The 24118-nt window shown below is 38.9% G+C and overlaps 3 long non-coding RNA genes across 4 annotated transcripts in view; 1 reads left to right on the forward strand and 2 right to left on the reverse strand.

Annotated features, from left to right (window-relative positions):
* The window catches only part of LOC142870886 (uncharacterized), a 48588-nt gene extending 36185 nt beyond the window's left edge, over positions 1-12403 (reverse strand). The window contains exons 1-2 of the long non-coding RNA XR_012919211.1: positions 12308-12403; positions 10924-11047 (exon numbers count right to left, since the gene is read on the reverse strand). This is a non-coding gene — a long non-coding RNA (uncharacterized LOC142870886). The remainder of the gene's footprint in view (positions 1-10923; positions 11048-12307) is intronic.
* The window catches only part of LOC142870887 (uncharacterized), a 151567-nt gene that overhangs the window by 102885 nt on the left and 24564 nt on the right, over positions 1-24118 (forward strand). For both annotated transcript variants that reach the window (XR_012919213.1, XR_012919212.1), the window contains exon 5: positions 22031-22157. This is a non-coding gene — a long non-coding RNA (uncharacterized LOC142870887). The remainder of the gene's footprint in view (positions 1-22030; positions 22158-24118) is intronic.
* LOC142870885 (uncharacterized) lies at positions 17920-19296 on the reverse strand. The gene is made up of 2 exons (XR_012919210.1): positions 19166-19296; positions 17920-18049 (listed from the first exon to the last, which is right to left on the reverse strand). It is a non-coding gene; the product is annotated as an uncharacterized LOC142870885 (long non-coding RNA).

Raw genomic sequence — 24118 nt, forward strand, 5'->3', positions numbered from 1 at the left:
CTTCAAAATCCATTTATTGAAACCTAATCCAGCCAGGTGCAGTGGCTCATGCCTGTAATCTTAGCACTCTGGGAGGCTGAGGTGGGAGGATTGCTTGAGCTCAGGAATTCTAGACCAGCCTGAGTAAGAGTGAAACCCTGTCTCTACCCAAAATAGAAAAATTAGCCAGGCGTCCTAGCACACACCTGCAGTTCCAGCTACTTGGGAGGCTAAGGCAGGAGGATCACTTGAGTCCAGGAGTTTGAGGTTGAAGTGAGCTATGATGACACCACAGCACTCTAGCCTGGGCAACAGAATAAGAGTCTATTTAAAAAAAAAAAAAACTCTCAAAAAACTGAGGAGTTCTTTGCAGCCTCCACTTTCTTGTGATTTTTTCACTGATAAGCATCTGGGAGAAAGATGTCCTGTAAGGGCAATTATTCCCACCTATGACACCTCATTAGCCTCCCAGTCATCACACAAAGAGAAATGAATGGGAAGCAAGGATGTAAAAATCTAAAACCTCTAAAAAGAAAAAGAAAATCGAACCTCTTTGCCCATCCCCTGTTCATATTAAAGAAAAGAAAGAAAAAAGAAACCTAATCCTTGGTGCAACGGTGTTAGGAGGTGAACAGATCATGAGGGCAGAGCCGTCATGAGTAGGGTTAATGTCTGTATAAAAGAGTCCTGAGGGAGCTTGTTTGTGCCTTCCATCATGAAGGACACAGTGAGAAAGTGCCATTTATGAAGCAGAGAGCAAGCCAGACACCAGATCTGGTGCCTTGATCTTGGATTTCCCAGTCTCCAGAACTGTGAGCAATAAAATTCTGTTGTTTATAAATTAATTATCCAGTCTATGATTTTTTTTTATTATGGCAGTCCAAATAGGCCAATAAACCTACTTTTTGCTTTCGGTACTTATTTTTCTTTTAAAGTTAACCTTGAAATTCTTTTAGGACATATTTCTCCAATGTAAACTCCTGGGGGAGTAGTTTGTTAGATTATCCAACCAGGGATCCTTAATATGATATCTCATCTATAACAAAGCCCTGTTGAATGAGCAAATGAATGTGCCTCACCTGGACACCTACCTGTGGTGTTTTAGGCACATTACTTTTATAATCATATCATACCATACAAAGCTTTATCATACCATACTATATCTTTATCATACCATACTAAACTTGGTAGCCAGTTTCCAAGGCATCCATAATGACCCTTGTTTCCTAGAATTTATGTCCTTCTATAATCTCCTACCTTCAAATGTGCGCTGGACTTAGGATTTTCCTTCAAATGAATGGCATATGACTTGGAGATGAGGCCATCTAAGGCAGTGTGGCATCTCTCTCTTTCTTTTGCATCACGCTCTCTGAGGGAATCCATGTTGTGAGCTTGTCCTGGGAGAGGTGTACATGGCAATGAACTGAAACCTCCTACCAACACCTACATGAGTGAGCTTGGAAGTGGATCTTCTAACCCCGGTCAAGTCTTCAGAGATTTTAGTCCCAAATGACACTTGATTTAGGAGAACCAACTACCTAGGTTTTTCAAGTAGATTCCCAGTTTCAGCACTGAAATCTCATTTCTGGGAAACTCCTTTGTCATGAGCAAACTGGGATGATTGGTCATGCTACCTTGATTGCAACCCATGGGACCCCCTGAGACAGAATCACCCAGTTAAGCTGCCCCCAGATCTCTGATTTTCCAGAATTCTGTGAGATACTAAATCTTTGTGGTAATTTGTAATTCAACCACGAATAACTAATATATATACACCATATCATACTATACCAAGAAATCACATTCTGTCTCAACCAAAAAGAAGTTGAAGAAAAAAAATATAAGGAGTAGGTTGTAATTTTCTTCACAAACTGCTTAAGAGATTTTTCCAGATTCTACTTTCCTATATGACAGAGAATGTTTTATTTTTCTTGCCCCTTAATTTTCATTCTAACTGCAGTGGATAAATGTTACCAGAATGCCTTCTCATTGGAACAGTAGGACGCTGCCTATGACTAACCAAAAACAACAAAGAAATCCCTAAAGCAAATAAAATATAAAATACTGATGCCTTTTTTTTCTATCTTTCACTCCCATTTCGGTATAGTTCATGGAGAACAGTCTGGAGTAATGTCTCATGTTAGGCAGAGTTGGCTTTAGGTATCAATAATATGTTATATTCACCATATCTAGAGGCATGTTTATAGTTTAGAAATGAAAAAATACTCAATTTTTTCTTAACAAGTAGATGAATTTAATATTCCACAATGTAGTAATAAATTTGACTTTTTTTTTTTTTTAGTTGCATCCATGGCTATAATTTATTATAACAAAAGGATACAAAGCACAATCAGCAAATGGAAAAGGAGCATGATGTGAATTCCAGAGAAAAACAGGCCCACATTTTCAAGAGTCTTCTCCCAGTGGCATCACAATAGGATGTATTTAAATCCCTTGGCAATGAGTTGTGACAACACCTGAGAAATGTTGTCAACCAGGGAGGCCTATAGAGATTCAGTATCCAGCGAATTTTACTGGAAGCTGTTCATGTGGTCACAACATGCCTGGCACATAACCCAATTCCAGACTCCCCTTGTCGTTGGTCTCCAAGCCTCTTAAGGGCCTTTCTCCTTCCAGTTCTCCTCTGCAACTTCTTGCTGTGGAGTCTCCTGTAATTTCAGGCACCCTTCCTTCTGACCCTCGTCTGATCTATGTTTGTCTGCTTGTTTATTTTTTTTCACTTTCTTCTAAGATCTGTCTTTTTTGCAGAGACACTCCGGCCGGCAGTTTTTCTTATCCGCCATCTTGAATTCCTCCTCTTGACTTCTTACTAACATGCCTTTTTTTCCCTGCTAGGCCTAAAACATTTAGGGATTACACATTGTTTTATGTGAAGCTTTGGCTCCCAGTATATAAAATAATTTGGTGATGCTAAACTTTAGCGATATCGTCTAAATATCTAATATATAACTTTTGTATTAGTGGTACCTATATATTATGTTACTGTAAAATATTAAAAACTGTATAACTGCCTTTTCAAGTTCATATCAGACACAATTTAATCTAAAGCAGCATGAGTGTATGTGTATATATATATATATATATATATATATATATATATATATAATTTTATTTTACCAAGGACAAAATGAACTCTCTACCTGTAATTGTCTACATGTATGAACTTTATTCCATTAAGGAACTGTGAGCCTTTAGAAACTGTTATTTAAGATGGTGTTCTTGATGTCCAAGCTGGGAGACAAATCATTTTGGAGAAAAACATGGAAAATGAAGAGCAAGGCTGGCTCCCTCTGGTATTTGAAGGGATACATGAGCCTGGAGAGTCTGGAAGTTGCGTTTCATTATGGTACTTTGAATCGAGGGTACCTAGTGGATAACAGTGGAACATAAATCATCAAATGCTAATATTGCAAATTAGAAAATAAACTGATTTAGGTGGAACAATCTAATGAATTGTGTCTAGAATCAAATATTTTAGACAAGTTGTTGTGAAATTCTTTATTCTTAAAGTTTAAATAAAAATTAGCAATAATATTTAACATAAGCTTTAACAACAAAAAGCACATTATGCTGATAAAAAAGCCAGTAAACTTTCTTGTCTGTAAAGCTAGAAACGTTTCTAAACTTAAAAAGAACTACTCTTCCGTCTTGTAGTATTTCCTTCTTCCCTCTATCTCTCAAGGAAGGCATATTAGATTTGGTCATCCACAGACTGCTATATTTCTTCTGTCATTTTTTGGGTTAAAAGCTCAGACTTTCAATTTTTCCCTCTTTGTCATTTTTACACAGTGAGTAATAATTATTTGACTTGTTTTGTTTTTATCTCTTGAAGCCTCTTGGTTTCTTTTCCAGATCTCTTTCGATAGGTCTTCCGTTGTCTATGCTTCTTTGCCCTTGTCTTAAAAAGTATTCACATCCTATACCCCGAAACTTCCAGTTTCCGCACACTTAATCACTCCCTGTGAAACATGCCCATTGTAACCTTCATCGCCTCTGACCTGCAGCATCCCAGATGTTTCCTGTGAGACAAATTCCAGGCACTAACTTGTGCGTTACAGGAAGCTTTGTTCTATTTTTCTAGAGTTTAAAATGCTAAAATAGTGTAAAAATGCACTATGTTATCTCTTCATTATTAGAAGGGTGGTTCCCATCCTTTTAGATTTTTCTTCTTTTTTCTTTGGGGACTAACTTTCTAGCCATTCACAGCACTTGCCACCACCCTACAGGAGAAGGGATAGAGACTAGACACATAAGTAAAACTTGAACCTACTTATTGGCATCTCCAATGACAAATTTAGAATAGAAGGACATGGAAATTATGGGCCATATTTGATTGTGTCATCTATTGGAAGAAACTTGTTCACAATTTTCCATAATGGGAACTATTTTAATATTACTTTTAAAATGTAATTTCATAGGCATATTTAGATCTGGGTGTGTTTGATATTCTGAAAATCTACAACACTTCAAACAAAATCATGACATTGAACTGCTAAAGGTAATCCAGTAGGAAATGGTGATAAAATCATTCATCACACTCCCCTGCTCAGTGGAAAGAAATAACTTCATATCTGATACCGATACATTGCTACAAGCCCAGTCAGCAGGAAGCCAACCTGCCATTCTATACTCACTCATTCAATAAATATTATGAGAGTTGACTCTATGCGGGCCACTTTGCTATAGACTGAGGATGAGTGTGCAGGAGAGAGATGCAAGGCATTACGAAGCCATGGAGGAGAGATATTCAGCTCAGCCTGGGGGTGGGGAGTGTTGCATGTCCAAAAAGCTTTAGGAGATTATATTTAGCTCATTCACAAAGAATGAGTAGGAGTTAGGCAGGTAGGGGGTGTTGGTAGATGTGAGGGGATGATATGAACAGGTAGGAAAGAAGAAAGTCTGAGCAAAGGTGAGGGCAAGGAATCGAATGCTGTATGGGGAACTACAGGCATTTCAAGGTTTCTAAAGCATGAAGTGTGAGATGGAGTGGCGAAAAATAAAATATATGAGGTTGGGTGGCAGGAAATGAGGGTATAAGGTGGGCAAGGGGTCATGTCCCTCCCTGTCAGGGAGCTTCGTTCTGGGGACATGGGGCTCTATTAAAGACATGGACATTTTAGATATAACTCTATTTGCTACTAGAAGATGAAATGGATGTAAATGAGGCTTTTGAGAAGGATGTTACATTGTCTAAGGAGAGTCAGGGACCTTAGTAGCAGTATTTGGGGGTAATAAGAAGGATAGATTTTTAGAAATACTTAGAAGTAAAATCATCAAGACAATGTGAAGTCATCATTGATTACACGCAAGGATTGAAGAAGATGGCAGAATCAAGAATGGCACTCAAGTTTCTTGTTTAAATATTTGTTTGAATGGCAGTATTATAAACTAAAGACTATAGGAATAAGTATACATTTAAGGGAGAAATTGATGATTTCAGCTTTGTACACATTGAGTTGGATGTTTTGCTTTTATTCTGGTGTACCTGTCAAGACTATAGGTCAGCATATGAGTTGGAATCTCTAGTGGGAGTTCTGGACTAAGGATTGGAACTTGGAAGCCATTAACAAGCATTTGGTCCTTGAACTACAGATGTGCATAACACCACACAGGGAGAAAACACAGGTGGAGAATGGTGAGAGAAAGCTCTGTGCCTGGGCAATATTGAATGGTGGTGCAGAGAAAAGAGGCAAAAGCAAGACTCAGAGAAATATGAGGAAAACTAGGAAGATGTAGTGACATGGAGACCAAGTCAGGAGAGACTGAAGGAGCAGAAGGTGGTCAATGGGAGTATAGGCTGCACATCTGAGAAATATGGGAGAAGGGATAAGAAATTGGAAAGATAGGACAGAAGAGTCAGATCAAAAGAGAAGTTTTTTTTTTTTTAATGTTTATTGGGAGAGTCTTACACGTATTTAAAGACTATTGGGAAAAGAAGACCCAGAAGAAGGAACTAGTAACTGACCCAATCCTTCAGTGTCTCTGATACGCTCTCCAACCTTGTGTAATTTCATGGAAGACAGAAACTCAGAAACCTGGACCTTGACCAGAGTAGAATCAGGTTGATCCAGTTTGCCAACCACAGATACTCACTAACAAAATATGTTGTCTTTCTGGTTAGCATGTTGCTTGGGGGTGAGTTGGGTAATTAAATGGATTAGTTGGAGAAGAATGATCTAACTCTTTCATGTCTATAGAACACATGCCAGGGTCTTAGAAAACAAAGATCAGATGGAGATTTAGGAAGGAGAACAGGCGGAGGTGGTAATAAAAAATTGAAAGCAAATGCTTATCATGAATAAATTAATTTAAAAATTGAATGTGTTGCTTAGCATGAAAGTTTTTGAATTAAGCAAACCAGTCTTGTCCTTAACATGGATAACTGAGAGCTGCTGGCTCCTATCCCAAACTTTCACCTGATTTTCAAAATAAATGTTCAACCCTGTGACTCCCTCTGGGCACCACTTTTTCTCATTTTCATATAAAAAAGACAGTTTATATTTTAAAATAATAATTCTGGACAAATTTAGGTGTCAAGCCCAAGGAATGCAAATGACATTGGGTTACCCATGTTTGGATAAAGCCTTAAGAAGATTTTTAAAAATGAGGGCTTTTCTCATTATGAATTAGACCAATAGTTGATTTTTGTTGTTGTTATGCTGTCTAGGCAGGCCTTTAAGTCTTTAAGGATATTTATCTTGTGTTATTTTTATGCAGAAGTATCACTCTTTACCTGTGGTAAATGTGTTCTTGAAAATTGGTAAATAAAATCTTATTCACATGCAGTAAAAGAGCTATCTAAAAAAATCCTATAGTAAATCCTTTTGTAAACCCAAAGGGCATTTTTAAATGTATCAGTTAGAAGGTAGGCATTTTTGTGAATCAGGTTTTGTCTGATAGGAATGGGAATACGTCTATAGCAGACAAAGTTCTAACATAGACAAAAATCAGAGAACTGTAGTCGGAGTTGCTTCCAAAATCACCTGAGTGGGTCATGCCCTGATTAATAGGAATAGGTCCTGAAGATCAGTGCCAAGGCCACCTTCATCTCAGTGCAGCTGTGCTAAGCTGTTGGAGAATAAAGGCAGCAAATTGCCCCAGGGCATCTGTAAGGTGAACTGAACTGGGGCAAATATAGTCCTGAGTACAGATGAGCCTCAAACATAATGGCCTGGATGCAGATGCTAAACCAGGGTAGCACAGAGATCAGTCTGAAATGCAGTCAACAGAAGGGCTCTTGGGCAAAGATTCAAGGGTGATCCGACAATGTAAGGGGCTGGCTGAGTAGCAAATAGGGACAGCTTCTGCAAACATCAAGTTTACTACAAAGAGAATTGATGGGGTTCTTTGATTCTTACAGTCTCTAAATGTCACTTCCCCACCCCCACCCCCTGTCCCAAACAGGCTCTGTCACCCAGGCTGCAGTGCAGTGGTGCAATCATAGTTCACTGTAACTTCGAACTCCTGGGCTCAAGTGATCCTCCTGCCTCAGCCTCCTGAGTAACTGGGATTACAGCGATGTGCCATCACATCTGGCTAATTTTTTAAAAAAATTTTATAGGGACAAGGTTTCACTATGTTGTTCAGTCTGGTCTTGAACTCCTGGCCTCAAGTGATATTTCCACTTCAGTTTCCCAAAGTGCTGGGATTACAACTATGAGCCACTGTGCCTGGCCTAAATGTCACTTTTAGTGTGTGTCTTAGTAAAGTTAGTTATCGTGTACTCTAATAGCAATATTATATTGCTAAATTTTATGAGCACAACTGTATTTCACTTGTCTATTACTGCCTCCACCAACTCTTCTCAGTTTCTCCAATTGCCCTTCCTTTTCTCTACTTTTATTCTTTACATAGTGTCACCGTCAGATATCATTGTGACATGCCTTCAGTCAGTGCACTCTCTTTTGGGCACGATTTATCTTATGCCCCACCACCCTTAAAATATATACCATTTGGAGAGAACTACCACACATCTTCATCCACTGACACATAGACTTTCAGTGATATCCTGATCTGGGAGCTCATTCTGGTTTTTCAGTCTTTAAAGAATAACAAACAATATGTTTACCATGCCTTAAAATGAATAAAGGACTTTCTCATTCACCAGTCTATTTGTTTTCACAACTATCCCAAGAGGAGTTGTTATGAATTTTGTTTTTCAGAGGAGGAAACTGAGACTCTAGAAGATCTGAAACACTGAGCAGGTTGACCAACAATCCATATGTCCATTGAATGTTCTCTTAGGGAATTATTTAGCATATACCCTCAAGTGAATTTAACAAATTTCCGTAGTTTGAAATAATCAGAAGGAGAGTGGGAAAACAAGTGACTAAAGAAAGAAGAAAAACAATAGTAGCAGTAGTAGTAGTAACATCCTCGACTATTAATCAGGTCCCTGGACAAATGCCTGTTGATTGCAAGGCACCATATAAACCAGCCCTCAGCCATTTCCCAGTTTTTAGTAGAAGCTCTTTTTAAAGTCTGATAATGCAATGAGGAGAGTGGATATGCTGGGGTTTTTTAGACTTGGGCAGGGCAAGGGCAGTTGGGCCTGGCTTGTGTGACATTTGGCAGCTTTAAGGCTCCTGAGTTAATTAATTATGAGGCTTGCAATTATGCATGCACACAAACACATATGTACAGAGGGTCTTCTACTTAAAATGGTTCGATTTAGGATTTTTTGACTTTATGATGGTGGGAAAGTGATATGCAATCAGTAGAAACTACTTTGAGTACTCATACGACCATGCTGTTTTTCACTTTCAGTATAGTGTTCAGTAAATTACATGAGATCTTTAGACTATTATAAAATAGGCTTTGTGTTAGATTATTTTGCCCAATTGCAGGCTATTGTAAGTGTTCTGAGTACATTTAAGGTAGGCCAGGCTAAGCTATGATGTTTGGTAGGTTAGGTGTACTAAATGCATTTCTAACTTAAGGTATTTTCAATTTACAATGGGTTTATTGATCTGCAACCCTGTTGTAAGTCAAGAAGTCCCTGTACATAAATATGTGTATGTATATACATAAATCTATTTAGTGAAAAAGTGGTATCTGTTTAATTAATTATGAAATAAATTCTCAAGAAATTATTATCTCCTGAAATCCCACCACCTTCTTGAAACTGTTGATTTTGGCCCCAGTCAAGTTGCTTATGAAATTCCTGATGGTGTCTCTGCTAGAAGTAAATAGCTCATGGCAGCTGTGTGCTCGCTCATTAGTCAACACGGATGCATTTTTGAAGTGTGTCGAGGGGCAGTGGGAGCTCCTGTGATTACATCTCTAGGTGCAAAATCTCTTTAGCTCCAATAGTAGTGCTGATCTGAAGCATGGTTTCAGTTCAGACAAAACTGAGCTTCATGTCTAGGTGCCTCCCTGGGGAAACCTCATTATTGTGGCTGCTGTCACTGCTCAGCACCCACTGCCAACCATGGAGCTCCAGGCAGGATGATAACACTCTTTATCTTCCTCACTTACAAAGGCTGCAATGAGAGAGCCAGTGGATGTGTGCACAAAGTACACTTCAAGGATGAGGGATTCTGAAAACGAACAATCAGGTAATAAAAACATCAAGACAAAATTAGTAACTTAACTTTCAAGCATGCACAACAGTAACAGCCTGCATAGAGAAATTGCATTTGGAAGACAGATTCCAGGTTTATATCATAATTCCTTTCTTCTGATCTCGGAAAAGGAAAATCTACCTTGAGCTTCTAAATCTAATGCCTAGAAGACTATAAGCACATAAGAATGTTCACTGTTTGATTAGAACACGGAAACTACTAAGTTATGTTTGTCATAGGACTAGACTAGATTGGCTCACAGACTTTCAGGAACTCGAAGACAATGAAATACTACTACACACCCTCCTGTAGGCACGGAGCAACTGAAACTCTCATTTTTATCCCTTGTAGGAATATAAAATGGTACGTCACTTTGAAAACTGTTCAGCAGTTTCTAGTAAAAAGATACCCTATGACTAATTCATTCCACTATTTTTTTTTATTTTAAAATATTAAGGGAGTACAAATGTTTTCATTACATGGATAGCTTTTATAATGCTTGAGTCAGGGCTATTAGTGTACCCATGACCCAAATAGTGTCCACTGTACCTGTTAGGTAGGCTTTTACCCCTTCCCTCTTCCTCCTCCCCCTTCCTGATTTCCAATAACTTTTACTTCTCTCTGTGCCCATGTATACCCATCAATTACTTTCAACTTATTAGAAAGTGTATGTGTTGTTTGTTTTTCCATTTCTGGGATACCTCACTTAGGATGATGGCCTCCTGTTTCACCCATAGTGCTACAAAGGACATTATTTCATTTCTTTTTATGGCTGAGTAGGGCTGCATGATGCATATATATATATTTGTTAATCTGCTCATGAATTGATGGGCACTTAGGTGGATTCTACATCTTTGTGATTGTGAATTCGTGCTGCAATAAACCTTGTGGTGCAGGTGTCTTTTTGATAAAATGACTTCTTTTCTTTTGGGTAGATACCCAGTAGTGGGATTGCTGGGTCAAATGGTAGATCTGCTTTTATTTTTTTAAGGAATCTCCATACTGCTTTCCATAGAGGTTGTACTAACTTGAAGTCTCACCAACAGCGTATAAGCGTTCCTTTCTCTCTGCATCTATCGTTTTTTGACTTTTAAATAAAAGCCATTCTGACAGGCCTAAGGTGATACACAACCATCGAAAGACTTTTATGAGATTATTCCCAGTGGCTTTATTCATAATAGCCCCCAAACAGAAACAACACAAATGTCCATCAACAGAAGAATAGATAAACAAAAATAAAGAACTATAAAAGAATAAACTACTAATACAAGCAAAAATCATGTTGACCAAAAGAATCTTGACACAAACAGTAGATGTATGGGTTCTATTTGCATAAAATTCAAAAACAGGTCAAACTCACCCACGATGATAGAATTCAGAAGAGTGGCTCCCTGTGGAGGTGGGAGGAATATGAGAAATCGCCTCCTCTGCGGGGACTGAAGAAACTTTCTGGAGTTGTGAAAATATTCTGTATCTGGACCAGGCTGCATTGGAGTATAATGTATGTAAAAGTTCATCAAGCTGTATAACTAAGGCTTTTTAGTTTACTATATGTAAAGTATGTCTCAATAATGTCCTATAAGCACAAATTCTTTTAAAAAACTCCTAAAATGTTGTAAGGGCATGGGAGATTATAAAGGAACTTTGTACTGAGTCCTCAGAAGTGGAAGAGGTGGTGAGCGCACATTAGTTAAATCTACATCATCTTTAGTGTTCTGATCGAGGGGGAGGGAGTTTGTGCATCATTGCTAGGAAGATAGAAGGGCAGGAAGATAGAAATAAGATAGTTGTGGTAGCATATTGATTCAGATCTGTAACTTAGCCTGCAAGCATGTGAACACAGTTCTGTTCCAGTACCTTAAGGGCCATCTAATTGTCATACATCAGGAGACAGCACCTTTAGCAAAGACAGCCAAGGTGCCAAGATAAAAACAGAAGCTTTTTTTTTTTTTTTTTTTTTTTTTTTGATACAGAGTCTCGCTTTGTTGCCCAGGCTAGAGTGAGTGCCGTGGCGTCAGCCTAGCTCACAGCAACCTCAAACTCCTGGGCTCCAGCGATCCTTCTGCCTCAGCCTCCCGAGTAGCTGGGACTACAGGCATGCGCCACCATGCCCAGCTAATTTTTTACATATATATATCAGTTGGCCAATTAATTTCTTTCTATTTATAGTAGAGACGGGGTCTCGCTCTTGCTCAGGCTGGTTTTGAACTCCTGACCTTGAGCAATCCGCCCGCCTCGGCCTCCCAAGAGTTAGGATTACAGGCGTGAGCCACCGCGCCCGGCCAAAACAGAAGCTTTAAAAAACCTATTTCCCCATAACAGAAATGATTTGCAAATAAGAAGTGACATGCACCCATCAACTCAATTAACCTTCCCAAAGCAAAAGGGCAGAGGATTTGCCCTAATGTGGGTTTTCTATTTTACAATCAGGTAATAAATCATACCCAACAGATGAAAAGTTTAGCTTGACACCAATCTGAAGGTAAGAGTGGCAATTTCTAGGGTGTTAGATTTAAAATATTAAAATTACTTATATTTATAATAGAAGATATAAGAGTCATAGGGAAGCAGAGTACTATTTCTTTCAATTTTACATTTAGAAAACATTCCTGATCTACAAAACCTATTGTTTTTTCATACATATTTTTCTCAGCAGAAAAATAAATTTTATCAAAACAATTGAAAACTTAAGAGAAGATATTGTGATGTAATGGAAATAGCAAAGATATTGGAGCCAGACAGACCTGGGTTTGAATTTTGTCTTCACCAGTGACTAGGGACTCTTAATCGTCGTAGGTCAGGTTAGTATGTATAGCTGCCAGATCTCAGCAGCTGACCACAAAGGTTTGTTTCTTACTCACGTTGAGTGTCTTATTAGGTTGGCTATGGCTCTGCTTCCTGTTTTTTGTATTCCAGAACCCAAAATGGAGAAGCAAATCATCTCTTGTTGTTGTTGAGGACATTGTTTGCCTCATAGGAGAGGAATAAAAGAGTGGTGGACAATGTGATGTTTCTGCTCACTGGTTTTTACAAGACACATGGCCAAGCCTCAGTCAATGGGGTGGAATCGTATAACCTTCATGTAGGGAGGGGTCCATTGGAAATGGTGGAGAATATTCTGAATATAATTTACTGTAGTAATCATGTTAAAGTTGGTTCTCTAAATCTCAGCCTCCTCAAACTGTAAAACAAAGCTAATACTCACTGATTCATAGAGAAGTAAATAAATTATCTGACAGAAATAAATTATCTGACATTGAAATATACTCTGAACAAATTTAGCTCTTTTTCTCTCTCTTTTGTAAACATCTATGGATGAGTGCTGATGGGCATTACTGTGAATTTCAGAGAATTTAGAAATAAAACAGGTGTTTAATCTTAATAAGTTATAATTTCTTAACAACTATAATATTTGTTGGCCACCAGTTATACTATGCACCTTGGAAATCATTAATCTAAAAGAAATAAAAACATTGTGATTTTTCTTGAAAATTTTATTTACCTATAGAAGAAACTAATATTAATAATTTGAATACAAAGTATAAATTGTTTCCATTAAGTTTCACATATAAGAATATGGAAAGGGAGAATAGTATTATTATTCTCATTTTATAGTTAAAATGAATTAGTTCAATAAAAGTTTGTTTTAAAGAATTCATTAATTGGTTCATTAACAAAATTTTAAAACTTTTTTCTTCTGATTATTAAGTAGTAGCACATGTACATTATAGAAAATTGAATATACAGAAAAATATTTAGGAGAAAAATAATCCCCAAGAATATCTATGGTTAACATTTTATTATTGTATATGTGTGTGTGTGTGTGTGTGCATATTTGGTGGTGGTATAGGTTACATTATAATATTGTACAAATGGGATCATAATGCATATAGGTTTTTTTTCATACTTTATTTCTTCACTACTAGTATATTTTACTTTCCTGTCCATTAAAACATCATTTTTTGAACACTGCTTAGTATTCTTTTATCATATATAGTATATTTTTATATATGAAGCTTCTATAACTGGATATTTCAAGAATTACTTGGCCTTCTCATCTTGATGATCATTTATGTCGTTACATAATGGGTTTTTGTTGTTTTGTTTTGCAATTAGTACAATATAGGATTGAACATCTTTGCATATATATCCTTGTTTGCATTATTTATTTGTTAAGACTAGAATTCTAAAAGAATAATTAGATCAAAGAATATGTTTCTTTTTAAAATACTTGGTACATATTACCAGTTTGTTTTTCAGAAAATTTTGCCAAAATTTTAATGAATATTTTTGATTTCTTACCATGTGCATAAGATGGGTGTGGTGGGGTTGGGAGTAGGTTGGGATGAAGGGATAGAAGTTGTGTTGTAGACATGAATAAGACCGTGAAGATGTGGACTAGCAAGAAAAAGATGATAAATAATAGGGAGCACTGTGGAAAGAACTGAGGGTAGCCTAAAGCTGAGGTTAAATTACTAAATGAAACAGTAGCATTTTAAAATCCTGGCCCAGAGGAATGATGCGTGGCTTTGCATTGTAGCTGGTTTGGCGGGCAGGGACAGACTAGTCAGGAGGGTTAGGCTTGTGTGGGCCTTTCCCAAGGTTACAGAGGTGGTTCAGGACCCAGGACCTGGGTCTTCTGATCCCACAGTCAGTACATTTTGTACCACACCACAGTGCCTCTCAAGACAAGGCATGTGCATGACATTAAAGACATCAGGCATGATGCAATTAAGGAAATGCATGACACAGACACGTGCTTCCTGAGATAGTGGCTGTTCACATAGGGACTCAGAGTTAGACTAGGTAGATTTCAACACACTTACTGGAAAATTTGCTCTTTCTTAGTCCCTGTGACCTCCTACCAACTGGCCCACCAACAACTGCTGCCCCTACCTCTTACCCAAATCAACCATATGCAGGTTCTAGCAGGCCGCTGTATTCTCAAAACTGATATTTTTCTTGGTACACTCTCTGCCCATCCTCCACCAAGTGTTGTGGATGTGCCTTTTCATGCTCGATGGACAGCTTGGTACTTAGGTACTTTAAAAAAAATGAACATTACTCTGTAACCAGCTCTGTAACTGGTCTAGCTCCTGGAGGTAGAGCTGTGAACATAAAGACAGGGATCTCTTCACAGGGTGTTTACATTTTAGTGAGAGGAGATAGACAAAAATCAAGAAATTAGTGAACACAATAATTTCAGAGAGTGACATATTAAAGAGAAAATGAAACAGGCTGATGTGATAGTGATGCAGGATGGGCCATATTTACGTCGATGGACAGGGCTGGACTCTTTAAAGCTATGTCTTTGAGCTGAGACTGGAACAGCTAGAAGGAGCCAACCTTATGAAGATGAGTAAAAGATTTGGTGCAGAAGGAACAACAAGTGCAAAGGCTCTGAATTAAAAACAAGCTTGGCATGGTTGAGAAATAACAGTAAGGTTTGTGTGGCTGGAAGGTAGTGAGTGAGGGGGAGACAGGTAAATGATGATCTTAGAAACATAGGGGTTAGATCCTGAAAAGTCAAGTAGGTCAATATAGGGAGCTTTGATTTTATCTGCATTTCAATAGGAAGATATCAGAAAGCTAAAGAGATCACAATGAATGTGCTTGCTTGAAAACTAATAATAATGATAGTAATAATAGCAACAATTAAAAATAATGAAAAGTGGTTTGAGTCTTCTCTCCCTCTGTTCCCATCCTCCTCCAAGTGAGATGAGATCAAAGAGACCAGAGCATCAGAGGAGATAATAGTATCCAAGGAGGTGAAACTTGTGCAGAGCCCTGAAGTACTGGTAGAGTCTTGCCAGGTGGCCAGCAAGGAGCTAGTTGTACCAGTCACCAAAAGAGGAAACCTGGAGAAGGAACAGGCTCCTGGGATAGGATGATGGAGACGACTGACTCATCTTTGGACATTTTGGGAATGAGCTGTCTATTGGAACATCCAGATGCATTGTCAGCAGACCTTTGGTAGAACAGTCTGAAACTATGATGAAAAACTTGAGATAGAACTGTAGGTTTGGGAATTCCTTTAAACATACTCAGTGCTCAGCATATACTTTCTGCATGTTGTAGAGTAGATGTGGTGAAAAAATATTTAGCAGCAGATTTACTGGAAAAGTAAAATTCCCACTACAGCTTGGGAAGCCCTCTTCCTTACCAATTAGACATGAGGCTATGAGGCTGGCAGGGGAGATCTTTTATTCTGTTGGTGTGAGCTCAAGCTGCAAATCACACTTTTAGAGGCCAGAAAGTTCTTTTTTTTTTTTTTTTTTTTTTTTTATGAGTGCATATTTCGACTGTGTGAACTCAGGTCTAACACTGGAAGAAAAGAAAATATTATGAGGTGGAGAGAAGGAAAGTGATAGTAACAGTGACAGTGAAGGGCAGGGGTCAACCAACAAAAACCAAGCTCAGCCATGGAGATTAGCTGTGTAGCGCCCATCACTGGCTGAACCATCTAAAAGGTGAAGAGGAGATTTTCTTCAGAGTGAACAGATTGTGTGTGATCTTTGTTCTAATATCTGAAACAAAGGAGAGCTCAAATATGACAGATAGCAATATAATAAAGACAGCTTTAAAATCTTTTAAACCACATTTCTTTAAATAATATATGTGATGCTGCCTTCCTAAAACCTTATATATATATTAATTTTTACCCCTTTGAATGATGTCTCTAGATGGTAGATATATCCCTAAATATTGAAAATAAATTTTACTAAGTAAATTGTCTTTGCAACCATTTTGTATTAATACAATGTTTTGTCTATTTATGTTCACTCTGTAATTTGTGATTATCCATGATTTCCTTCTCATTGTTATTCTGGCTAATCTAAAGTCAGCAATGGATATAGTAAGCATATTTATGGGAACTAATAGCATTACTCAGGGCAACTCTATAGAGTAGTGGTTCTTAGCCATGGCTGTGCATGAGAATCACCAATCAATGAGAGATTTTATTTATTTTATTTTATTTTCATATTGATGTCTGAGCCCACCCCAGATTAATGGAATCAAAATCTCTGGGAATGGGGACCAGGCATCAGCAATTTAAAAAAAAAATCTCAAAGGTAATTCCATTATGAAATCAGGATTAGAAACTATATAGTAAGAATGGAACAGAGGTTAGGACATGAACTTGAGAAATGTTCAAGAGAAGAGGAAGAAGGAACCCAGTGGGACCAGAAATAGGAAGAGCAGAGAGATAGAAGAAAAACAAGAAGGAGCAGGTTTCTAGAAGCCAGGAGAGAGATGGAACATGGAAAATAGTCAATAGTGTTAGATACTGAAATCAGGAAAGGCAAGGACTGAAATGTCATTTGGATGTCATTGGTACCATTTATATGAGTCATTCTAGTGGAGTGGGGGGTTCTAAAATTGATTTGTAATGAGATAAGTATGGAATTGAGGAAATTGTAAATAGTGAGTATAGCCTACTCTTTCGTGTAGCATATAAATGGATACTAATACAGGGCAACAGCTGAGTGGGAACTAAGGGAGGCACTTGCCCCTTCTCTCTTTTAAAATATGGACATCCTTCAGCATGTTCAGAAGTTAAGAGAAAAAAGTTGGTAGAAAGTGAGAAGTTGAAAATATAGAAATAAAAAGGGAAATTAGCAAGGTCCTTGAGGAGGAAAAGAGGATTATATATAACATGATTAGCTTTAGCTAGAAGATAAAATTATTCATCTATTGGGATTTAAGAAAAGGGATAACATAGGAAAAATACATTTACTGGGAGTAGGGAGGTATGATTTTATAATGGATGACGCTGAATAGCCTTTATTTTTCTGTGAATTGGGAGGTAAATCTCTGTTGTGAGAGGAATATTGGTGGGATTGGTGACTTGAGGAGAGGGAAAATGTTTTGAGAAGACTGCAGCATATGGTACAAGCCGCCATTGGCTGGGGTCAAGTGGAAATATGGCAGGGCAGCACTGAAGACCCTATTGTGACAGTAGACCATGGCACTAATGTTCAGGTGACCAGAAGTCTAGATATAGTAGGGTAGGTTATTAATGTTTGGATGTATCGAGGGGTGGAATTTTGTTGGGTGGCTGATTTTGAACAATAAAAGAACAGATAATATCAACAATATTGTCATTTAAGGGATGGATCATGTGATGTAGGTTGGATAGAGAAGAAAACAGTGAGAAGTGATGTAACTGAGAGAAAATGAAGTGCTCAAAGAAGTGGCAAAAAGGATGAAGCAGAACATTCATGATGGGCAGAAAACAATCAGAACTGGGAATATTGAAAAGATTGTAGTCAGAGAGTGAAATGTTGAAGTTAGAAAGTTGTAGAATAGTGTCTTTGTCTGGGTTGTCATAACAGAATACAATGGACTGTATGTCTTAAACAACAGAAATTTATTTTCTCATAGTTCTCTAAAGGTTGGGAAGTCCAAGATCAAGATGCTGGCTGATTTGATTTCTGGTGAGGGCTCTCTTCCTGGTTTGCAGATGGCCACCTTCTCACTTTGTCCTTCCATGGTATGGAGAGAAAGAAAGAGAAAAGAGAAAGAGAAAGACAGAGAGAGAGAGAGAGAGAGACAGAAAGAGACAGAGAGAGACAGAGAGAGTGCGCATACACTGGCATCTCTTTTTCTTTTTATAAGGGCATAACTTTAGTGCCCTTATAGATTATCAGATTAGGACCCCACCCTTATAACCTCATTTAACTTTTGTTACCTTCTCATAGACCCCTATCTCCAAAATGGTCACATTGGAGGTTAGGGATTCAACATATAAACTTGAGGGCAGGGTGCAAACATTCAGTCTATAACATTCCACTCCTGGCTCCCAAATTCATGACCTTCTTACATGCAAACACATTCATTCCATCATAATAGCCCCCAAAGTCTTAAAGCATTCCAGCATACACTCTAAAGTGCAAAGTCTCATCTAAATATCATTGTAGGAAAACAACCTGCAGCAAAACTGCTGTCATGATGTAAGTTTAACTCCTGCATTCCAAGATGTTCTGCAGCAAGGTCTTTAAACAATGCTGGCTGCATGAATAACCCCTCTTAAAGATGCTTATCTAATCTCCCCAGTGGTCAAGAGTTTCACAAGATTCTGAGACGTCACCAGCTATCCATTTTTACCTAAAAAACTTGCTATATATAGGATATTTTCTGGAAGGTAGGTATGGAGAATCCACCATCTTGTGGCCACTCATGACATCATTTTTGTTTGTAAGTCTCTATTAAATGTTTCTTCCTGAGAAATCAGATTTGGCAGCCTCTTCCTTTGACCTCTCAGCTCCCTCAACATTTGGTGATAGGTTTGCATATACCTGTTTACTGCAGAACAGTCATCTCAATCAAATATTGGTGAGACTTGAGATACAGTCCATCCTGAGGCAAAATTCCTCTCCAGCTATGAACTTGTGAAACCAGACAACTTACGTGCGTCAAAAACACAGTGTTGGCACAGACAGAGGATAGACACTCCCATTCCAAAAAGAGAGAAATAGGAAAGAAGGAAGAAGTGATGGGTCCCCGGCAAGTTCAAAACCTGGCAAGGCAATTCCCATTAGATCTTAAGGCTCCAGAACAATCTTCATGGGCTCCACACCCTGCCTTCCAGGCCCACTCACCACAAGGTATGATCACCCTCAAGTTTCTGTTCTCAATGCTGGGCTGTGAGCAGGGTGATGAGGTAGATAAACATATTTCTACAACAGTCTTTCTCTTTTCACAATTAGGGAACTCATGAATCATCTTCTTTGGAAACTACCTGGAACCCTGACATCCTCCAGGGTCCAAGCTTTCTGTGAAGCAACTTCCACCTGTCTCCTCTGCCTTACTCTCCTCCCTCAAGATTTGCCACCCCCCAGTTAAGTCCCTTAATACTTCCTAGTGGAATCTCATCCCCTTCCAGAACAAGTTTTATCCAAGCTGACTCACAGGATCTCTTAGAGCTCCTGCTCCTAAGGCTATGCATTGTCATGATCAGTTTCTGGTCACAAGGTCCTCACCTTCCTCACATCGCCCAAGGAAGAGATTGCAACAGTGAGACCTTCAAGACACTCCCCCTCCTAAGGTGACTCAGACTGTTTCACAGAGAAAACCAGTGACGCAGGAGGAAGGCCTTCAACTTCCTGTCCCTCACCCCAAAATGCATGTGCCTTTGCATCCACCCAGTGCTTTTCCCTTCCCTCTCAGGAGAGGGGGTGCCCTTCCCTCTGTTTGAGGCCAAATCCTTCTCCTAGATCTTCTCAGCCCACTCTATATTGTCTTCTCAGAAACCCCGCTTCCTCTATTATTTCCTCTCCTTTGTATTTTTTCAATCTTTATTTCAATGCCTCTTTCCTCTAGGTAGATGAATAACATCTGTCTTAAAACAATAAAATAAGACCAGCTTGGCTGAGCCTTCTTCTCCCCTGGTGGCATCGATATTCTCTCTTCCCTCTCATGGTCAACTTCACTGCCCACATCCTCTGTCTTCCATCCCCAAATCCAGGGGTCCTCAAACTTTTTAAACAGGAGGACAGTTCATTGCCCCTCAGACCATTGGAGGGCCATTGGAGAGTGCGGTGCACATTCCACACATGCTCAGTGTGGGCCCGGGACGAGGCGGCGGCTAAGCAGGACAGGCAGCGGTGGCAAAAACATTCGACAAATGTCCTCGGCAGGCAGTATGTGGCCCGCGGGCCGTAGTTTGAGGACACCTGCCCAAGTCATTCGTAGTTCACTATTTGGGACCCTTGTCTGGCTACTCCCCACATGATCCTTAGACTTTCTTTTACTGAAGTCACTAATGAAGTCCTTTTTGCTATTTTTAGTGAACACTATTCAGTATGGATTCACCTCTCAAACTGTTCCAATGTATTCTCTTTTGTGGGTAGTTTTTCTCTATTCTTCCTTAAATGTTGGCTTTGCTCAGAGTTCTGTTCTCAGGCTGCCTTCTTTCTCACTAGACACATTTCCAGACTGATCTTATTGTCTCTCATATTAATATCTTCAAATGTCACTAGCATGTGGAAGATTCCCAAATTGGCATCTCCAGCCCCCAGCTGTTTCTCTGTCTCAGTCCAGACTCACGCCCTCACCCAATGAACATCTCTCTGGGGGTTCCATGAACATCTCAAACTTAGCATGAAGAAAACTGAACACAGCATCTTCCATTTCTCCACACCCCTCATGCCTTTTACTTCTTCCTACCATATTTAGGGAAGATGCCATCCTCCATGTATTAATAGTTATCTCCAACCAGAAATCTGCCAGTCAGCCACAATTCCTGCCTCCCTTGCAAACTCCAATGGTTACCTCAAATCTTAAACCTCGCTTTCCTCTATTCCTACAGGCACTCCCCTTTGCAGGCCCTTGCAATGTATCTCTAGGATAGAGATAGTCTTCTACCACCTTTTCCTTAACTTCAAATCTCCTAACATTAATTCAACCCCACACTTATACTAAAAGAAAATTTCTAAAAGGCTTCCAGGTAATGTGTAGAAAGCCTTTCCAAAGCAAACATACCCCTCCTTATCTGGCCCAACCTCATTTCTTACCACACTCTTCTTCTCCTCTCATGTGCTTTCCTCTTTATTCCCGCTCCTCATACTTACTTTTCCTCAGATCATTCAGAGCTACTCACCCCACACGGGTCATGCTTGTTTTTTGCATTTGCGCCAACTCTCTGCCCTGTACACACGGTCTCTCTTCTCTCGTCTTGGTGTCCCTTTCAATGCCTCTGCTGCCATGAGCGATGGAGCAAGCTGCCCTCCCAAAGTCCCAGTACTCTGCACTTGTAGCTTCTGTCACACACACAGAATTTCTTACATGTCCCTCTCCCTTGCTAGGAGAGAGACCCTGGAGGTAGAGCCTGAGTCTGATTTATTTCTCTGTCTTCAGGCACCGAGGAGGTGCTGTATGAATGTGGGAAGGAGCTGCACGCCCACTGTGGGTCCTAGGGGATGTATTTAGCCAGGAAGGGCCTTCAGGTGCACTGAGCCCACATCTGATTTGCAGGGCTGTGACAACTACATGGTCTCAGTAGAACGACTTAGAAACTATGGCAGTGCAGACATTGGTTTATATGGAAGATACTAACAATCTCTCCAGCACCAAGTCCTCTAGCTCATAGTAGAGGCTAAATAAATATTTGATACAATTAATGAATGGGCAAGTTAGTGACTTGAAATATTGATTCTATTTTATAACAGCTCTGGCAAAGAAAGTGTCCCATTAAAAAAACAAAACATTTTTCTTATGCTGGAGTGCAAAGGAGGATTATATTTCTCCAAGTTTTTTTCTTATAGAAAAGTTTCAATTTATTTGATGTTTGGAAATTATCCCCATTGTACCTGAACCAATCATCAGGTTAAACTATTCTCAGGGAATTTCTCACGTTAATCCTACATGGTTTTGTTGTGTGTGTGTGTGTGTGTGTGTGTGTGTGTTCCTGTTGTTTGCTTTTTTCATTTGTGGAAAGAAAATATTATATTTACATCTCATTTTAGCTTTCTCAGAACTCCCTCCCTGCAGCACTCAGGAACATGCTCATGCTGAAGTCAACTATTTCCTGACCAACCCAGAGCACATGTTCACAAAAACAAGAAGAAATTCAGAATGACAAAGCTATTTAAGGTAAACACCTCTGCAACTGAGGTTTCATTTCCTCAGAACCCAGGATTTTTGCATGGCTAATTTGATCACATTGGAATAAATGAACTTTTAAAAATTAAAATATTGGCTGAACTAAAATAAGAGAAATATTTTGAGAAAAATCAAGGTGAAGCTGATTATTGATTTAAAATTTTAAGAACATGATCAAATATAATATAGCAAAAGGGGGCAGATGTACTAGATATAATCAATATTGAGTTATTCACCATCATCACATTTTTTAACATTCTGGAGATGTATTTTAAAATCAATGACTGAAAATACATTAAGGATGCTTTCAATCTTATTGTGACTTGGGTATTATGTGAAAATTGCAAAGTTATGACTACTTCTCTGAAGCTGACAGAGTAAAGATGATATTTCTTGTATATATTATGAAAACCATCATTCTTGTCAAATGAAATACATCTCCTCTGCATAAAATGCTCAAATATATTAATAATTGTGGTGTTTTTTGGTCCTCCTTTATTTTTGTGTCAAACTATATATACTATGTTTTATAGATACATATTCTCAAACCAAGATCTCTCTTGGCATACAGATATATAAAATTTTTGATTACTATTAAATAATATTGACCAAAAGAAAACTGCCACATCATCGAAGACTAGAGAGTAGGGGCAAATAAAGAAAAGAGGAATTCTAAAAATACAAATTTGTGAGCCCAATTTCATGTCATAGGGGTGGGCCCTGGAATCTGTATATTTTGTGAGCTTTCTAGGTAAAACTGAAGCATAATCAAGCTTGGGAAGTGCTGGTAAGTACCCAGTTTTTCTGCCTGGAATTAATTTCAGCATTTGCCAGAATGCTCTGCAGTGCTAGGTGTGGGTGCTAAACAATGTCCCTGGCTGGTGGCAAGGGAGAAGGGAGCAGGTGTTTCCCTCTTCCTCCCTCATCTGATGATAAATATGTCTGCAGTAGATAGACATTAGCTGGCTGTAACACCTAGTTCACCCCACTTGGAAATGTCAGCTGGCAGCTGGTGGGAAACATGGAAATTCTTTTAATGCAATTTATCATTTTAGAGTTGAGGAAACATTTATAGAGATATTAAGTTATTTGGCAAGGTCACATGGATAGTTCTGGTAAGATCTGGAAATAGGACTCAGGTCTCCTGAGACCTCATCTAGTGCTTTTCTCATTTTTTAAAAAAGCTTTTTGCAATAAGAGTTCACCCTAATTTTCCAGCCTCATTTCCTATCACTTTACTCAAATACATTGCTACCTTTTCCTCAAAAACGCCAGGAATTTCTTAATATAGTAGGCATCAGTTGTGATGCCAGCCCAGAACCCCTCCTTTCTTTTGGTAAAAGCTTTTGACTTTCCCTTATGAAGCCACTTATCCTTCACTTTCACATGATTTGAGCGATATTCACTGCAGTCCCTGGTCCGAGGAACAGGGCATGACCCGAACAAGGATGTGTGAAGACTGGGTGACTGGTTCAGGGAGGGCCCCGCCCAGCCTGTAATCATCCATCAAAGCACTTTGTTGGAACCACTGGGAAAGAGCCACTTTCTCCACTGTGGTCCTCATGGGCAGGAGGTAATCTCTTGCTACTGGTGGCCAGATATAGCAGCAGTCAGGGAGACTCTGAGAATAAAACCATCACAGAAGAAAAAGTCATGTAGAGAAAAGAGGCTGATTTCTGGTATCACAACTAGATATCTGGATCCAGTTATGCCATTGCCAGTATTCCTGGATTTTTCAGTTAATGCAGTCAATAAATTGACTTTTGGCTTAAGCCAGTTTGATTGGGGTTTTGTTATTTGCACATGAAAGATCTTTGGTAAAATACCTGGTTCTGTCATTTTGCAGCCACTCTACCATCACACTGTCATACCAACACTCCATTTTTCCTTCTGTAAATCTATCTCATAGAAGTCTTGAAAGAGTGACCTGATTTGTTATGTTTGTTACTCAT

The sequence above is a fragment of the Microcebus murinus genome, chromosome 5 (assembly GCF_040939455.1).
Source record: "Microcebus murinus isolate Inina chromosome 5, M.murinus_Inina_mat1.0, whole genome shotgun sequence".
Lineage (NCBI taxonomy): Eukaryota > Metazoa > Chordata > Mammalia > Primates > Cheirogaleidae > Microcebus > Microcebus murinus.